The sequence below is a fragment of the Pseudophryne corroboree genome, chromosome 2, assembly GCF_028390025.1.
Source record: "Pseudophryne corroboree isolate aPseCor3 chromosome 2, aPseCor3.hap2, whole genome shotgun sequence".
NCBI classification, from domain to species: Eukaryota; Metazoa; Chordata; class Amphibia; order Anura; family Myobatrachidae; genus Pseudophryne; species Pseudophryne corroboree.
The window spans coordinates 1,017,585,670-1,017,602,563 of record NC_086445.1 but is presented as its reverse complement, the minus strand read 5'-3'; the positions used below and the strand labels follow the sequence as shown (position 1 = coordinate 1,017,602,563).

Here is a 16,894-nt window from a genome sequence, read left to right as displayed (position 1 = left end):
GGCAGCACAGGGCAGGAGACCCTAACAGTACCCCCCCTCTGACGAGGGGTCAAAGAACCCCTACCACCGGGTTTATCGGGGAACTGCGAGAAGAAAGAGCGTATCAGTCTGGGGGCATGAAGATCACAACTGCGCACCCACGACCGCTCCTCCGGGCCATACCCCTTCCAGTGCACCAAAAATGACAGCCGACCCCGAACCACCTTGGAGTCAAGAATCCTTTCAACAACAAACTCCCTCTGGCCACGTATCAGAAGAGGGGAAGGTCTTCCACTGGAAGAAGGATTACTAATCGCCCGTTTTAAAAGGGAACAATGAAATGTTTTATTGATACCCAAAGAACGGGGCAGATCTAACTGAAATGCCACCGGATTGATAACCCTGGTGATCTTATAAGGGCCGATGAACCGGGGCCCTAACTTATGAGATGGCTGTCTCAACTTCAAATTCTTGGTAGACAACCAGACAAAGTCTCCTAATTTGAAGCTGCAGGGTCTTTTCCGCTTATCAAAAACCCTTTTGGTCACTAATGACACAGACACAAGGGCTTTCTTCACTTTCCGCCAAATACCTCTAAGGACCGAAACCACAGAGGAACCACCAGGCGTGGAGTCCAGGGGGTCAAAAGAATTGGCCTTAGGATGATGCCCATACACACAAAGGAAGGGAGAGATCCCTGTAGCAGAGTGAGCCGCGTTGTTATAGGCAAACTCCGCCATGGACAGATGAGCAACCCAGTCAGTCTGACACTTGGAGACATAACACCTGAGGAACTGCTCCAAGGACTGGTTCACCCTTTCAGTCTGCCCATTAGACTGCGGATGGTAGCCTGACGACAAGCTGACAGAAATCTGGAGATCGGAACAAAATGCCCTCCAGAATTTGGCCACAAACTGGGATCCGTGGTCAGAGACCACATCAAGTGGCAACCCGTGGAGACGCACAACATGCAGCATAAATAATTCAGACAGGCGTCTGGCTGATGGCAGCCCAACCAGTGGAACGAAGTGCGCCATCTTCGAAAACCTGTCAACGACAACCCAGATGGCTGTCATCCCCGAGGATTTGGGCAAGTCCACCACAAAATCCATTGAAATGTGGGTCCATGGCTTAGATGGGATAGAGAGTGGATGTAATGGGCCAACAGGAACCCCTCTAGGAGTCTTATTTCGGGCACAGATGTCACATGCCCGAACCCACTGATCCACATCCTTAGCCACCGAGGGCCACCACACCGCCCTAGATAGCAACTCCCGAGTTCTGGCAATACCCGGGTGACCTGCCGACTTCTTGGCATGGAATTCCAGGAACACTCGCTGTCTTAACCTAGGAGGCACAAACAAAAGACCTACCGGAAGGTCTGGAGGAGCCTGCTCCTGTGCTCTAAGGACTAATGATAAGAGGTCCTGGGTAATGCCCACTTTAATACATGATGGGGAAACAATGGGCAACGGCTCCTCGGTGGTCTCCTGGATTGGAGCAAAACTCCGCGAGAGCGCATCAGCCTTGATGTTTTTTGACCCAGGGCGATATGTTATCAAAAAATTAAAGCGAGCAAAAAACAAAGCCCATCGTGCCTGCCTGGCATTGAGACGCTTCGCTGACTCTAAATATGCCAGATTCTTATGGTCAGTGAGAATTGAGACCACAAACTTAGCCCCCTCAAGCCAGTGTCTCCACTCCTCGAGTGCTTCCTTAATAGCCAACAATTCCCGGTTACCCACGTCATAATTCATCTCGGCAGGCGAAAATTTACGGGAAAAGTAAGCACAGGGATGAAGGCGATTATCAGACACTCCCATCTGAGAAAGCACTGCCCCAATACCCATCTCAGAGGCATCCACCTCCACCACAAAAGGACGCTCTGGATCAGGGTGTCGCAGCACCTTGGCCGAAACAAATGCCCTTTTGAGACGGGCAAAAGCCGCTTTAGCCTCACAAGACCAGTGAGCAACATCTGCCCCTTTCTTAGTGAGTGCCACCAAGGGCGCCACTATAGACGAAAATCCAGCGATAAATCGTCTATAAAAATTCGCAAAGCCCAGGAAACGCTGAAGCGCCTTCAAACTAGTGGGCTGCACCCAATCCAGGACTGCCTGTACCTTGGAACCCTCCATTTGGAAACCTTCTGGGGAGATAATATATCCTAGAAATGCGATTTGCTGAACTTCAAATTCGCACTTCTCCAGCTTCGCCCCAAGCCGGTGGTCTCTGAGTTTCTGGAGGACTAAGCGTACATGCTTCCGATGTTCCTCCAGGGAATGGGAGAAGATTAGGATGTCATCTAAGTATACAACTAAGAATCTATCCAAATATTCCCTGAGCACATCATTCATGAAATCCTGGAAGACTGCCGGGGCATTACAGAGCCCAAAAGGCATCACCAAATATTCATAATGCCCTGAGTGGGTATTAAAGGCAGTCTTCCATTCATCCCCCTCTCTTATTCGGATTAGATTGTACGCACCGCGTAGGTCAATCTTAGAAAAAATGGTGGCAGTACGAAGCTGGTCAAACAAGACCGAAATGAGAGGCAGTGGGTATGAGTTTTTAATCGTGATACGGTTCAATTCCCTGAAGTCGATGCAGGGTCGCAACGAACCGTCCTTTTTACCCACGAAGAAGAACCCCGACCCAACTGGAGACTGTGAAGGTCTGATAAATCCCTTAGCCAAGTTCTCCTGAATGTACTCTGCCATAGCCTGAGTCTCAGGACGTGACAGGGAGTACAACCTGCTCTTGGGAAGCTTAGCATTTGGCAACAAATCAATGGCACAGTCATAGGGGCGATGGGGAGGTAGTACCTCTGCAACTTTTTTGGAGAACACGTCCGCAAAATCTGCATAACACCCTGGCAATCCTGGCAAACTTAGCTGCGAGAGCCTGACTGGAAGGCTCAAGCAACTCCTGAAACAATCAGTACCCCAACTAAGAATCTCCCTAGAGACCCAGTCAAATTGAGGATTGTGGGCCCTTAACCAGGGTAACCCCAACACCAATGGGGCAAAAGTACAGACAGTCACATAAAAGGACAATTTTTCAGAGTGTGTGGCTCCAATAAACAAAGAAATCTGGCTAGTGCAAGAGGTAATTTTACCTTGGGATAATGGTTCCCCGTTTAACCCACAAATCTCAATTTCCGATGCCAAGGGTACTAAGGGAACAGAGTGTTTCAGGGCGAATTGGCGGTCCATAAAAACCCCGTCGGCCCCACTGTCCACAAAGGCCTCAGTCTTGACAGTTTGACCGAGGATCTTCAAGGTCACCGGAATGATAAAAGTCTTCTTGGGAAATTCTGACTTCTGGCCTGACAGGATATTTCCCATCACCCTCAGGCCCTGAAGTTTTCCGGCTTTTCTGGGCATGATACTACCACGTGACCTTTATTCCCACAGTACAAACACAACCCCTGCTGTCTCCTCCGCGTCTTCTCACGCGAGGAGAGGCGGGTAGCCCCAATCTGCATAGGCTCCTCAGAAAATTCCTCAGAGTCTGAGGTTCCCTTGGGAAGGAAGGAAATCTCTGTCTCCCTTTCAAGCCTACGCTCTCTCAGCCGTCTATCCACCCGGATGGATAACTGCATGAGCTGATCCAAGCTATCAGGCAAGGGATATTGTACCAGTTGGTCCTTTATCTGGTTAGAAAGACCTCTTCGGTACTGGTGTCTCAGGGCTGGGTCATTCCACTGGGTATCATGGGCCAACCTCCGAAACTCCGTACAGTAAACCTCAACTGGCCTTCGCCCTTGCTTAAGGATCGAAATCTGAGCCTCGGCTGAGGCCGTCTTGTCAGGGTCATCATACACCATGCCCAGTGCCGTAAAAAAAGCATCAACACTTTTAAGCGACGGACAGTCAGGCTGCAACCCATATGCCCAGACCTGTGGGTCTCCTTGTAGCAAGGAAATCACTATGCCCACCCGCTGAATCTCCGACCCAGAAGACTGAGGCCTAAGCCGGAAGTATAGCTTGCAGCTCTCCTTGAAACAAAAGAACTGCGAGCGATCTCCAGAAAAACGATCCGGGAGATTTACTTTCGGCTCCTTAACCCCTGCAGGTGCTGCTGCTGCGGGAGCTCCACCAGCAGCCTGGGAGGTGTGCATTTTAATGGACAAATCATTAAATTGTCGAGTCAGGACCTGCACCTGATCGACCACCTGTTGCAACGTATTTTGAGGGGTATGCTCCATATTCCCACAAAATTTCAACATGAGTATTAGGCTGCTGAATATGTTATGCACACCAGTGCCTGCAGGAAAGTACTGGTGTCAGAACTGTTATGCACTCCAGTGTCTGCAGGAATGTACTGGTGTTTGAACTGTTATGCAAAACAAATGGACTCACAGACAAACTGGGGAATATGACATAACGTACACAGAAGGTAATAGGGTAACAAAATACACACAAAGTGAACAGAGAAGCCCAGAGGCTAAGGAACTGGGTATCTCCTTTGTATTAGAACTGCACAGATGGAAAAAGCAAGATGTTGTGTTTTAATACATAGAGAACCCGAAATGCTGTTGCTAAGGGCAACAGCAAAACCCTAAAGGGTTACCAACGGGTGTGGCAGTAAACTACTTGGTCAGAGATGGAATGATAGACACAAGGAGAGTCTCCACAATCCTATTTCTCACTTGCAGTGCACAGGTTTTAGCTTACTGCCACTAAACTGACCCCTGACACCTAGCACAGTGAGACAGGATTAGACAGGCAAGTCTTAGAATACAGCCGCAAACTTGCTAAGTTCACAGAGTGGTAACAGAACCCCAGCAAGCTAAACGACTGACTCCAGTCTTACTGCTAGGTCTGGATTGGCAGAGTGTAATACCAAATCCCCAGGCCTATTTGCAGTAAGCAACAAACAAATACAAAGCTACACAGTACTGGCTAACTTTCATGAACTGACTAACCAACAAAGATTCAGCAGCATCTGCTTACCCTGAAAAGAGGCCTTATAAAGCAGGTGCTGTCCACGCCCCACTCAGACCTCACAGACTGTGAGCACAAAAACCAGCACCGGATCCCCTGCCGTGCACAGAGCCTATAACCACTGCACAGCAAAAGACCCGAACCGGAGTATCAGCTGCGCTCAGGTTACTCCACTAGCACTTGTCTCCCGGTTGCCATGACGACGTGGCAGCACAGGGCAGGAGACCCTAACATTGGGTCCTGAATAGGCCTTCCTAGCTGGGGGAGCTGCAGAAGGTAGGTATGTGGACTTACCTGCAGTAGCTTTGGAGATCCATTTGTCTAGTTCATCTCCAAATAAGACCTCGCCTGTGAAAGATAGGCCTTCCACGCCTTTTCTGGAGTCTGCATCTGCAGTCCACTGGCGTAGCCATAAACCCCTGCATGCAGACACTGCCATAGCTGTAGTGCGTGCATTAAGCAAGCCTATCTCTTTTATGGCTTTCACCATAAGGTTCGCAGAGTCCTGTATATGCTGCAGGAGCAAAATAATCTCCCCGTGAGGCAAGGTGTCTAACCCCTCAATTATGTTACCCGACCATTTAGCAATGGCTCGCGTAATCCACCTACATGCTATAGTGGGTCTCTGGGCTACCCCGGCAGCTGTATACAAAGATTTGAGTGTAGTCTCAATTTTGTGATCAACCGCGTCTTTTAGGGAGGCTACACCCAGGACAGGCAATTGAATTTTTCGTGAGAGCCTGGAGACCGATGCATCCACTGCCGGTGGATTTTCCCATTTTTTCCTATCCTAAAAGATGATACTGTAACAACCGCTTAGGGATTTGAAATTTCTTATCCGGATTAACCCATGGTTCTTCAAACCAGTGCCGGATTAAAGCAGGGGCAAAAGGGGTGACTGTCCCGGGGCCCCCACACCCTACATTTTGTAGGAGTCTTCCTTCGGCGGCTCAGCTGTTCGGTAACAGCGGCCGCCGAGGAGCTCCGGCACAGTCAGTCTCGTGGGACAGGGAAATCCCGCGAGACAGTGACTGAAAGCCTGCTGCAGTGTAAGTGAAGGTGTGTGAGTGTATATGTGTGCGTTTGCGTGTATGTATGTGTGTGTGTATGTATGTGTGTGAGTGCGCATGACCCCGGGAGGGGAGGGGGGGGGTGAGGACTTTGCCATAAAATCATAGGTGGGGCCCCCCACAATCTACTTTGCCCTGGGCCCCCACGTACCTTAATACGGCCCTATTTCAAACAGGGTATTTAGTTCCTTTGACGCAGGAAAAGTGCCTGAGGATTTCGTCTTTATATTAAAATAAGATTCCTCACACTCCTCTGTCACCTTATCAGGGATATTCAGAAATTCTCTGATAGCTTCTATGAGAGCCTCTAATCCTTGCAACAGAGTACCCTCCCCCACCTCTGAGTCCACCTCACCCTCATAATCAGACTGCAGGATATGGGCCAAAGTACGCTTTTGCGGACAAATGGCAGGGGATTGAGACGCTGGTTTGGGTACTGAGACCTTTTTCATAAACTCAGTCACAGACTGTCTTAAGTATTGCGTCTCTTTCTCATTCTGAGATACCTTAGTAGAAATGTAGGAAATGTTGGTTCTGCCTAGAGATGAGCGGGTTCGGTTTGTCGAGATCCGAACCCCCCCGAACTTCACGTATTTTACACGGGTCCGAGGCAGCCTCGGATCTTCCCGCCTTGCTCGGTTAACCCGAACGAGGCCGAACGTCATCATCCCGCTGTCGGATTCTCGCGAGATTCGTATTCCATATAAAGAGCCGCGCGTCACCGTCATTTTCACTCGTGCATTGGAGATTGAGCGGAGAGGACGTGGCTGCGTTCTCTGCCTGAAAAGCTCCATATCTGTGCTCAGTGTGCTGCAAATATCTGTGCTCAGTGTGCTGCATTGTGGGAACCACCAGTATATAATTATAGTAGTACAGTACAGTAGGCCATTGCTGTATCTTGCAGCTCCGTGTCAGACTCAGTTCTAGACAGTATCCTGATGATCAGTGCTCAATATCTGCTGCATTGTTGTGTGACCAGTATATATAGTATACTATATAGTAGTACAATGCAGCATTTTGGTGACCACCAGTATACACTTAGTACAGTACAGTAGGCCATTGCTGTATCTTGCAGCTCCGTGTCACTTCAAGTATCCATATCTGTGCTGCATTGTTGTGAGCAGTATATATATATATATATATATATATATATATAGTACAGTGCAGCATTTTGGTGACCACCAGTGTATAGTTGTACAGTACAGTAGGCCATTGCTGTATCTTGCATCTCCGCGGTGTCACTTCAAGTATCCATATCTGTGCTGCATTGTAGCAGTATATATATAGTAGTACAGTGCAGCATTTTGGTGACTACCAGTATAGTAGTACAGTACAGTAGGCCATTGCTGTATCTTGCAGCTCCGTGTCACTTCAAGTATCCATATCTGTGCTGCATTCTTGTGAGCAGTATATATATATATATATATATATATATATATATATATAGTAGTACAGTGCATTTTGGTGACCACCAGTATATAGTTGTACAGTACAGTAGGCCATTGCTGTATCTTGCAGCTCCGCGGTGTCACTTCAAGTATCCATATCTGTGCTGCATTATAGCAGTATATATATATATATATATATATATAGTAGTACAGTGCAGCATTTTGGTGACCACCAGTATACTACTACAGTACAGTAGGCCATTGCTGTATCTTGCAGCTCCATGTCACTTCAAGTATCCATATCTGTGCTGCATTGTTGTGAGCAGTATATATATATATATATATATATATATATATATAGTACAGTGCAGCATTTTGGTGACCTACAGTATATAGTTGTACAGTACAGTAGGCCATTGCTGTATCTTGCAGCTCTGTGTCACTTCAAGTATCCATATCTGTGCTGCATTGTTGTGAGCAGTATATATATAGTAGTACAGTGCAGGATTTTGGTGACCACCAGTATATAGTTGTACAGTACAGTAGGCCATTGCTGTATCTTGCAGCTCTGCGGTGTCACTTCAAGAATCCATATCTGTGCTGCATTGTAGCAGTATATATATAGTAGTACAGTGCAGCATTTTGGTGACCAACAGTATAGTAGCACAGTACAGTAGGCCATTGCTGTATCTTGCAGCTCCGTGTCACTTCAAGTATCCATATCTGTGCTGCATTGTTGTGAGCAGTATATATATATAGTAGTACAGTGCAGCATTTTGGTGACCAACAGTATATAGTTGTACATTACATTAGGCCATTGCTGTATCTTGCAGCTCCGTGTCACTTCAAGTATCCATATCTGTGCTGTATTGTTGTGAGCAGTATATAGTAGTACAGTGCAGCATTGTGGTGACTAGTATACTACAGTACAATAGTCCAGTGCTGTTCTCGCTGCTCAGTGTCAGTTCTCCGTAGTATTATCAGTGCTCAGTAAAATCAGTGCTCAGTATAATCAGTGATTGATCAGTATAATCAGTTCTCAGTATAATCAGTGCGCTGTTAGACGTGTGCCCGTTTTCCGCCATTAGTGCATTGGGATTTAGACAATTGATTAAGTTATTGTGTCCCCGGTACAAAATCCCATCTAGATTCCACTTCACTAGGCAGGCGATAGCGAGATTATTTTACCAATTAATATCAGTGATTTATAATTAATTATTAATTACAGTGATCTTGCCAAATGATTCCAGTGATTTTGTCATTTTCTTCCAGTGATTTGGACCAATAATACCATTGATTAGAACGAATAATTCCTGTGATATTGAGGTGTTTGTGTCGCTTAGCTTAGCCGTCCAGCGACCACAGTGCACCTCTTTTTCTCTTTTCTTTGCATCATGTGCTGTTTGGGGACTATTTTTTTAAGTGCCATCCTGTCTGACACTTCCGTATATGTCCAGTGGTACTGCCATTTGATATAATTCCCGACATTACTGCCATTTAATTCCAGTGATTTTGTCATTTTCTTCCAGTGATTTGGACCAATAATACCATTGATTAGAAAGAATAATTCCTGTGATTTTGTCATTTTCTTCCAGTGATTTGGACCAATAATACCATTGATTAGAACGAATAATTCCTGTGATTTTGTCATTTTCTTCCAGTGATTTGAACCAATAATACCATTGATTAGAACAAATAATTCCTGTGATATTGAGGTGTTTGTGTCGCTTAGCTTAGCCGTCCAGCGACCATAGTGCACCTCTTTTTCTCTTTTCTTTGCATCATGTGCTGTTTGGGGCCAATTTTTTTAAGTGCCATCCTGTCTGACACTGTAAGAGGTGCGGCGGTGCGTGTGGTAGTTTCGGTACTCACCAGGCGCCGCTCTCTCTCACCTTCAGGTACCGGAACCTTCAACGGACCTGGCAATCTTTAGTCGGATCCGGACACGGCGATTCCCTCTCGGAGCTGACCGACGACCGAGCTGAGGAGAAAATAGTCTACCTTAAGGGGGGTATCAACCCTTCTTCCACCGGAAAAGGGGATACCCCAGGGGTGACGGCGACCTTCACTGGTTGGGTGAAAGGTCATCACTGGCACAGCCTCAGCCACCCAGGTTTCACACACTCGCACTCTCGCACGTAGTGTGATGAAGGGGATTCTCACGTCCGTGAGCAATGCCTATTCCGGCGCTCGGGGACAGACAAGGGACAAATGTACACAGATGCTACTCACCGTTACAAGTCTTGCACTCCGATCTTCTCCACTTACAGGTCCCTGTAAGGAGGCAAACAAACAAACAGCCGTGCAGGGCCAAGAACTACCCTAGTGTGCGTCCGCTACACTAGCTACATAAACAGAGCCCTCAAACTAGCTCGTGTGGGTGGTGCAACACAACTATGCACAAACTTAAAACAAACAGACACTTTGCCCTGCACGGTAACAACATACATCACAATATCGGATTACAAGATCCCACGGTGCTGTCCCTTTAAATACCCGACTCAGAACACCCGGTAGTGGGGGCCGCACAGCTCACCCACCTCCCGTACTCTCTTCTCAGGGGCTCAGGACGAGCGGACCTGCCTACCTAAACACCTCGGGGTGGCCTGGGCCTAGTGCCCAGTGCCACCTTTATTCACCTCGGGGGCACTTATTCACTGGGCCTAGCGCCCCCCTGACTGCACACAGGCCGGAGGCCTGACTTCACCCACGGGCCTAGCGCCCGCCTAACTTGTTGCCCATTGGGTGACCTGTGCCTAGTGCCCAGGGTCACCTTATATGTACCTAGCGCCCGCCAAACTGAACTAGGGCCTAATGCCATCTAATGCCCCCACAGGCCTATTGCCTGGATTGCCGCTCGGGCCTAATGCCCACCTACTGTGCCGTTTAGGTGGCTTGGGCCTAACGCCCAAACCACCAAACCTAATGGTGACGAACTCCTAACTGCGCAACAGGCCTAGTGCCTGAACTGTGCCCCCGGGCCTAATGCCCGTCCCTGGTGGTCTAGGAAGGAAGGGGGTTGGGATAAGCCTCAGTGAGGCCTCACCTGGTCCAGGGATCTCCGCCGCCCTCTTCTGCTACTGACCCGTCCTGGCCAGCAGCGCCGCCTCCACCGTCCTTCTGAGTCCAGCCGCCGCTGGACATCTTCTTTCAGGAGGCCGACATCTTCCGGCCTCTTCAGCGGCCACCGGAGCTCTTCTCCCCACGGCCGCCGTCTTCTTCCTCGTCCACGCCGCCTCCGCTCCCCGTCCGGCTCCTCTGCGCTCCCGCGCGCGGACTTCCTCCTCCGGGTCCCGGCCGCTTCTTCTGCGCTCTTCCGCGCGCTTCTACTTTTGTTCAGCTCCCGCCCGGCGTCTGACGTCAGACGCCGGGGGCGGGGCCTGTGACGCGGCGAGCGCCATGTGGCTCGCCGCGCCCGTCTCTGATTGGCCGCCACTCCGGGAGCCGCGATTGGCTCCCGGAGGGCGCCAACATTTAAACGCCTCCGCAGCCTCCGGTCCGGTGCAGGGAAAAGTGTAATCCCCGCACCGGACAGCCGCCGCTCCTGCACACTGCACACTGACAGGCGCTAGGGACAGACAAGCTGTCCCACCGCTGTCAGATATGTTGTCCCGCAGGGGACACAGAATCCCTGGCTGCCGCAGCTGGAATGTGTCCTGTAAAACAGGACACATCTCCACAACACTGCAGTGCCACTCCTAGATGGGCCAGGTGTTTGTGCCGCCCTCTTGGGTCGCTTAGCTTAGTCATCCAGCGACTTCGGTGCAAATTTTAGGACTAAAAATAGTATTGTGAGGTGTGAGGTGTTCAGAATAGACTGGAAATGAGTGGAAATTATGGTTATTGAGGTTAATAATACTATAGGATCAAAATTACCCCCAAATTCTATGATTTAAGCTGTTTTTGAGGGGTTTTTGAAAAAAAACACCCGAATCCAAAACACACCCGAATCCGACAAAAATTTTTAAGGGAGGTTTTGTCAAAACGCGTCTGAATCTAAAACCAAAACACAAAATCCGAAAAATTTCCAGTGCACATCTCTAGTTCTGCCCCACTAGCCTGGGAAGGGAAACTACACTGAGTACACACTAGTGAACCCCCTGGAGAAGAGGAACACTCTGCCTTACATGAAACACACTCTTTGCCTAACATACTGTAACAGTGACAGCACACATACACACAGGAAAAGGTTAAATGCACAATTAACCCACCAAAGAGCCCTTCCAGGAAGACACAGAGAGAGTATGGAACCAGCACACGGTGCCCTTATCGCTAAAGCCAAGTTTAGCCGAGTCGCAGACTAAATCCCTAGATTAGGGACTTAGTACACTAATATGTCGCTACCCCGCGCTATGATCCCCTGGTACTGCTGAGGTAATGTGGAGTCTCTCCGGAGGAGCTGCACGTCCCTGACAATCAGCGTCTGTGTCAGCTGCAGTAGGGAAAATGGCGTTTGTGAGCTGCTGTTTTTGCTCATACTGAAGCCCCATCCCTTGAAAGGCGTGCGGTCTTCCCTCTTTTCTTTATACTGACTGCATGTGTCTATGTGCATAAAATGGAGACAGACTCCTTTTATGGCTTTGTTGTCAGTCTGGGTACTGTGTCCGCAGTTAATGTACACAGTTGGTAGACGCAGTCTGCACCATTTAGAAGCCGTGCGTCTCTGTACTCTCATGCCGCCATAATGGCCGGCGACCCGCTAACCGGGATGCTGGCTTAGTACTCACCACTCTTCATTCTTTTGGCTCTGTTAGGGGTGGCGGCGTGCTGCGGGAATGTACGCTCGCTGTGGTGGGGCTTGCGAATAGTTCCCTCAGGAGCTAGCGTCCTGCCAGAAGTGCCATTTTTTTGCCTCATCGCTGCACAGCGAACGAATGCAGCTAGCGATAAACTTGGAATGACCCCCATAACCACTGATCTGTCTATAGAATCACCTTAAGGAAACCCCATACACATAGAAATGAGGAGGTGGATGATACATGGAGGGTTATTATCATTGCGTTCATCCTTCTGCAGTCACTGTTTGGAGGACTGCTGAGCACTGTAATGAGGGGGATTCCAGGTGCAGTGTGGGGACTGACTTTTACATTCTGTATTTTTCTATACTTGATGCTCTAAATTACAGAATAAAGGTCCAGATTTATCAAGCCTTGGAGAGTGATCAATAGCACGTTGATAAAGGCGTCTATTATTTACTAAGCCTTGGATGGAGATAATGTGGATGGAGAAAAAGTACCAGCCAATCAGTTCCAAACTGCTATTTTTCAAACACAGACTGTAATGTGACAATAAGGAGCTGATTGGTCAGTACTTTATCACTGCAATTTATCATTCTCCAAGGCTTGATAAATGGGGGCCAAAATAACCCCTGTCCTTTGCATTCTCATTAATTGATCCCGTACTTCCAGGGATTCTAATACGCATCACTGTGGGGTGTAATGTGCAATTTGCATGTACAGCAAACATTAAATGATAATGATAATGGAAATACTCTGTACGCTGCTATATAATCACACCCTGCTGCCACCCTCCTCTATCATTAGTCTCTCTCACTTTGTGAGGAACTGGGGGTAAATGCAGAACATATGTTAGAAGAGGGTGTAATCTCTGAGGGTAACCTGCCGCTATGATATAATAATGTGTTTGTTTCTTACAGATACACAGTATAACCGGCTCGTAACAATCACCGGAGTCTCCGTACAGAACGGATCCTGACGCAGCGAGATTTTGTTCTGATCTGTAAACGTGATTGTTATAAACTAGAGATCCGTCATTTATTATTACTTGTCCAGACCTCAAATAAGATTTGCATAATGTATATACTGTACGTGTTACAGCATTATATGTCATATCCATGTTTTATATAGTTATATATATAATATATATATATGTGGATTTCCTTATCAATACAGTTATTCCCAACTTACTTCACCCCACAAATCACATTTGTATAATCTAATACATAAACAAGTCCTTAATGCACTCTTCTGGCTCTGCGTGATTTATTCCATAACATAAATACCTCCGATTTCTATGAGACGTTTCCTTGCGGTTGAACTAATTCCCCTCCCCTTTTTAAGCTTCAATAAAATGAATATTGCAATTGGTTTATGTTGTGTTGGTTTGGGATTGATATGATGGCGGTCGGGATACCAACCATGGAATCCCATTAAGGAGAATCCTGAGAGGGGCTAGGTAAGTATACTTACCTCTCCCCAATACCCCCTAACCCTAACCGTCTTTTCCCACAGCCTAAATCTAACCCCCCCTTTCAGACTAACCCTACCCCTCCCTGGTGGTGCCTAAACCCCACCCCCCTTTCCGCAGCCTAAACCTCCCCCCCCCCCCCCCCCCCCCCCATGCGGCTTACCTCTCCGGCCTGGCAAACACTCATTTTGGATGGCAGGATTCTGACGCTGGAATTGTGATCCTAGTATGGATACCAGCACCGGCATTCTCAGCAATTTCGTGATTCCTGCATCGGTATTTAGACCTAACCGGATCCCATTGTGTTATCACAAATCTATATAATTATTGATAATGCCACTGTATAGGTCTCATCTAGAATAATGTGGCGGCCATATCTCCAGTAGTATATAAATACATTAGAGACAAAGAAGGGCAACTAAAACTAGGGGTGTGCGCCGGGCCATTTTCGGGTTTTGTGTTTTGGTTTTGGATCTGGATCTCCTTTGTGTTTTGGATCTCGATTGGTTTTGCCAGAACCACCCTTGCAGGGGGTTTATTTTTTTTTTGGATCTGTATTTTTTTTCGAAAAAATCATTAAAACGGCTAAAATCACAGAATTTGGGTGTGTTTTTGTTCCTACAGAATTATCAACCTCAATAACATTCATTTCCACTCATTTCCAGTCTATTCTGAACACCTCACGGCTCACAATATTGTTTTTAGGCCAAAAGGTTGCACCGAGGTTGCTGGATGACTAAGCTAAGCGACACCAGTGTGCGGCACAAACACCTGGCCGATGTAGGAGAGCACATAAAAGAGGTGCAAGATGGAATTGTCCTTGGGACCTCCCACCCACCCTTATGTTGTATATATTAAATATGCATAGTTTAACAAACCAATCATTTCAGTGACAGGGCTTGCAGCTGAAGTGATTGGTTTGTTTGGACCCCCACAAAACAAGCTGGCAATGTGCAGTGCACAAACTGGCTTTAGTAATTTAAATAGGCACGATATCGTCATTAGCATCCGATTCCTTACCCCCATCAGTGTGTACATCCTCCTTTTCACAGATTATTAATTCGTCCCCGCTGGAATCCACCATCACAGGTCCCTCTGTACTTTTTGGAGGCAATTGCTGGTACAGGTCTTCTTCGTGAAATTTTTTATTAATTTTGAGGAACATCATCTTTTTCACATTTTGTGGAAGTAACCTCCTACGCCGATCACTGACAAGGGTCCCGCCTGCCCTAAAAACTCTTTCTGAGTACACACTGGAGGGAGGGGGAGGGGGATTGTAACAAGTAAAACAAAGCCAGTTTGTGCAAGGACCTCTAAATTGCCTCTTTTTCCTGCCAGTATTGAAATGGACTGTCTGACATGCCTATTTGGATGCTATCAATGAAATAATCAACAACAATTCTTTGAATGGTGACAGCATACATTTGCTTCATATGGTACAGCAACAGTGTCGCACAAATGAGTCAGAAAAATATTTTTTGGTCTGGATCACACACAGAGGATATATCATATATAGCAGTAGTGTACGGCAGCCGCAGTACTAGTAGTCACTGAGTGATGCACCAATAGTAATATATTTTTTGGTCTGGATCACACATAGAGTATATATCATATATAGCAGTAGTGTATGGAAGCCGCAGATCTAGTAGTCACTAAGTGATGCACGGATAGAAATATATTTTTTTCCTCTGGATCACACACAGATGATATAAGCAGTAGTGTACGGCAGTACTAGTAGTCAGAGTGACGCACCAATAGAAATATTTTTTTTTTCTTTGGATCACACACAGATATATAGCAGTAGTGTATGGCAGCCACAGTACTAGTATTCAGAGTGACGCACCAATAGAAATATATTTTTTGCTCTTGATCACACACAGATATATAGCAGTAGTGTATGGCAGTATTAGTAGTCGTCACTGAGTGATGCACCAATAGAAATATATTTTTTGCTCTTGATCACACACAGATATATAGCAATAGTATACAGCAGTACTGGTAGTCGTCACTGAGTGACGCACCAATAGAAATATATTTTTTGCTCTTGATCACACACAGATATATAGCAATAGTATACAGCAGTACTGGTAGTCGTCACTGAGTGACGCACCAATAGAAATATTTTTTTTGCTCTGGATCACATACAGAGGATATATAGCAGTAGTGTACGGCAGCCGCAGTACTAGTAGTCAGAGTGACGCACCAATGGATACTGTATATATTGTTTGCTTTGGATCACACACAGATATATAGCAGGAGTGTATGGCAGCCGCAGGACTAGTAGTCAGAGTGACGCTCCAAAAGAAATACTGTATATTTTTTGCTCTTGATCACACACAGATATATAGCAGTAGTGTACAGCAGTACTAGTAGTTGTCACTGAGTGATGCACCAATAGAAATATATTTTCTCTTACGTCCTAGAGGATGCTGGGGCCCATATTAGTATCATGGGGTATTGGCACTTTAAGAGTTTAATAGTGTGGGCTGGCTCCTCCCTCTACGCCCCTCCTGCCAGAATCAGTTTCGAAAATGTGCCCGGAGGAGCCAGTCACAGCTAGGGGAGCTCTACAGAGCTTTCCTGGTAAAAGTTTATTTTAGAGTTTTTATTTTACAGGGAGGCTGCTGGAAACAGCCTCCCTGCATCGTGGGACTGCCGGGGGGGGGGAGCAGTGTCCGCCCTGCGGGGTCTGAGCCACTGTCTCCGCTGACTGGACACTGAGCTCCAGAGAGGATAGATCGCTCCCCGCCGCAGGGGAACGCTCACCCAGCAGCATGCCGCAACCCCCTTACAGAGCTGAAGAATCGGTGGCGAGTGAGACACCGACCCCCCTGGCAAGCGGGGGTTCGGTTTGAAGATGGCGGCAACAGGGTAGGAGCGCAGTATTATCTGTTCTCCGGGGATGGCTCAGCGGTACATGGTGCGGCGCTGTGAGGGACGCCCTGAGCCAGCGCTACACCCTACACTGGTCCAGAAGCCTGTCGGGGTCCCAGGATCTCAGCTAGCATTAAATCCTCAGGCCAGTATAATCAGAAGAAGAGTGGGAAGACAGCGCCATTAAGGGGGCGGAGCTTCTCCTCAGAGCGGACCCAGCAGCGTTCAGCGCCATTTTCCTGCCTGCAGACACGCTGCCAGTGGAAGAACAGTCCCTGCAGAGCAACTCCAGCTATCTGTACGGTACCAGTGGGTTGTAGAAGGGAGGAGAGGCTGTATATAGACTGTGTCACCAATTAAGGGACAAAGCGCGGGTTAAGGGTTTTCCCTATACCTATATTGCGATGTATGTGGGATGGCTCCAATC

At 47.5% G+C, this 16,894-nt stretch overlaps 1 long non-coding RNA gene across 1 annotated transcript in view; it reads left to right on the top strand.

The window, feature by feature from the left end:
• Positions 1-13,370, top strand: part of LOC135050298 (uncharacterized) — a 288,312-nt gene extending 274,942 nt beyond the window's left edge. Inside the window, exon 5 of the long non-coding RNA XR_010241597.1 lies at positions 13,043-13,370. This is a non-coding gene — a long non-coding RNA (uncharacterized LOC135050298). The remainder of the gene's footprint in view (positions 1-13,042) is intronic.
• The last annotated feature ends 3,524 nt before the right edge of the window (positions 13,371-16,894 follow it).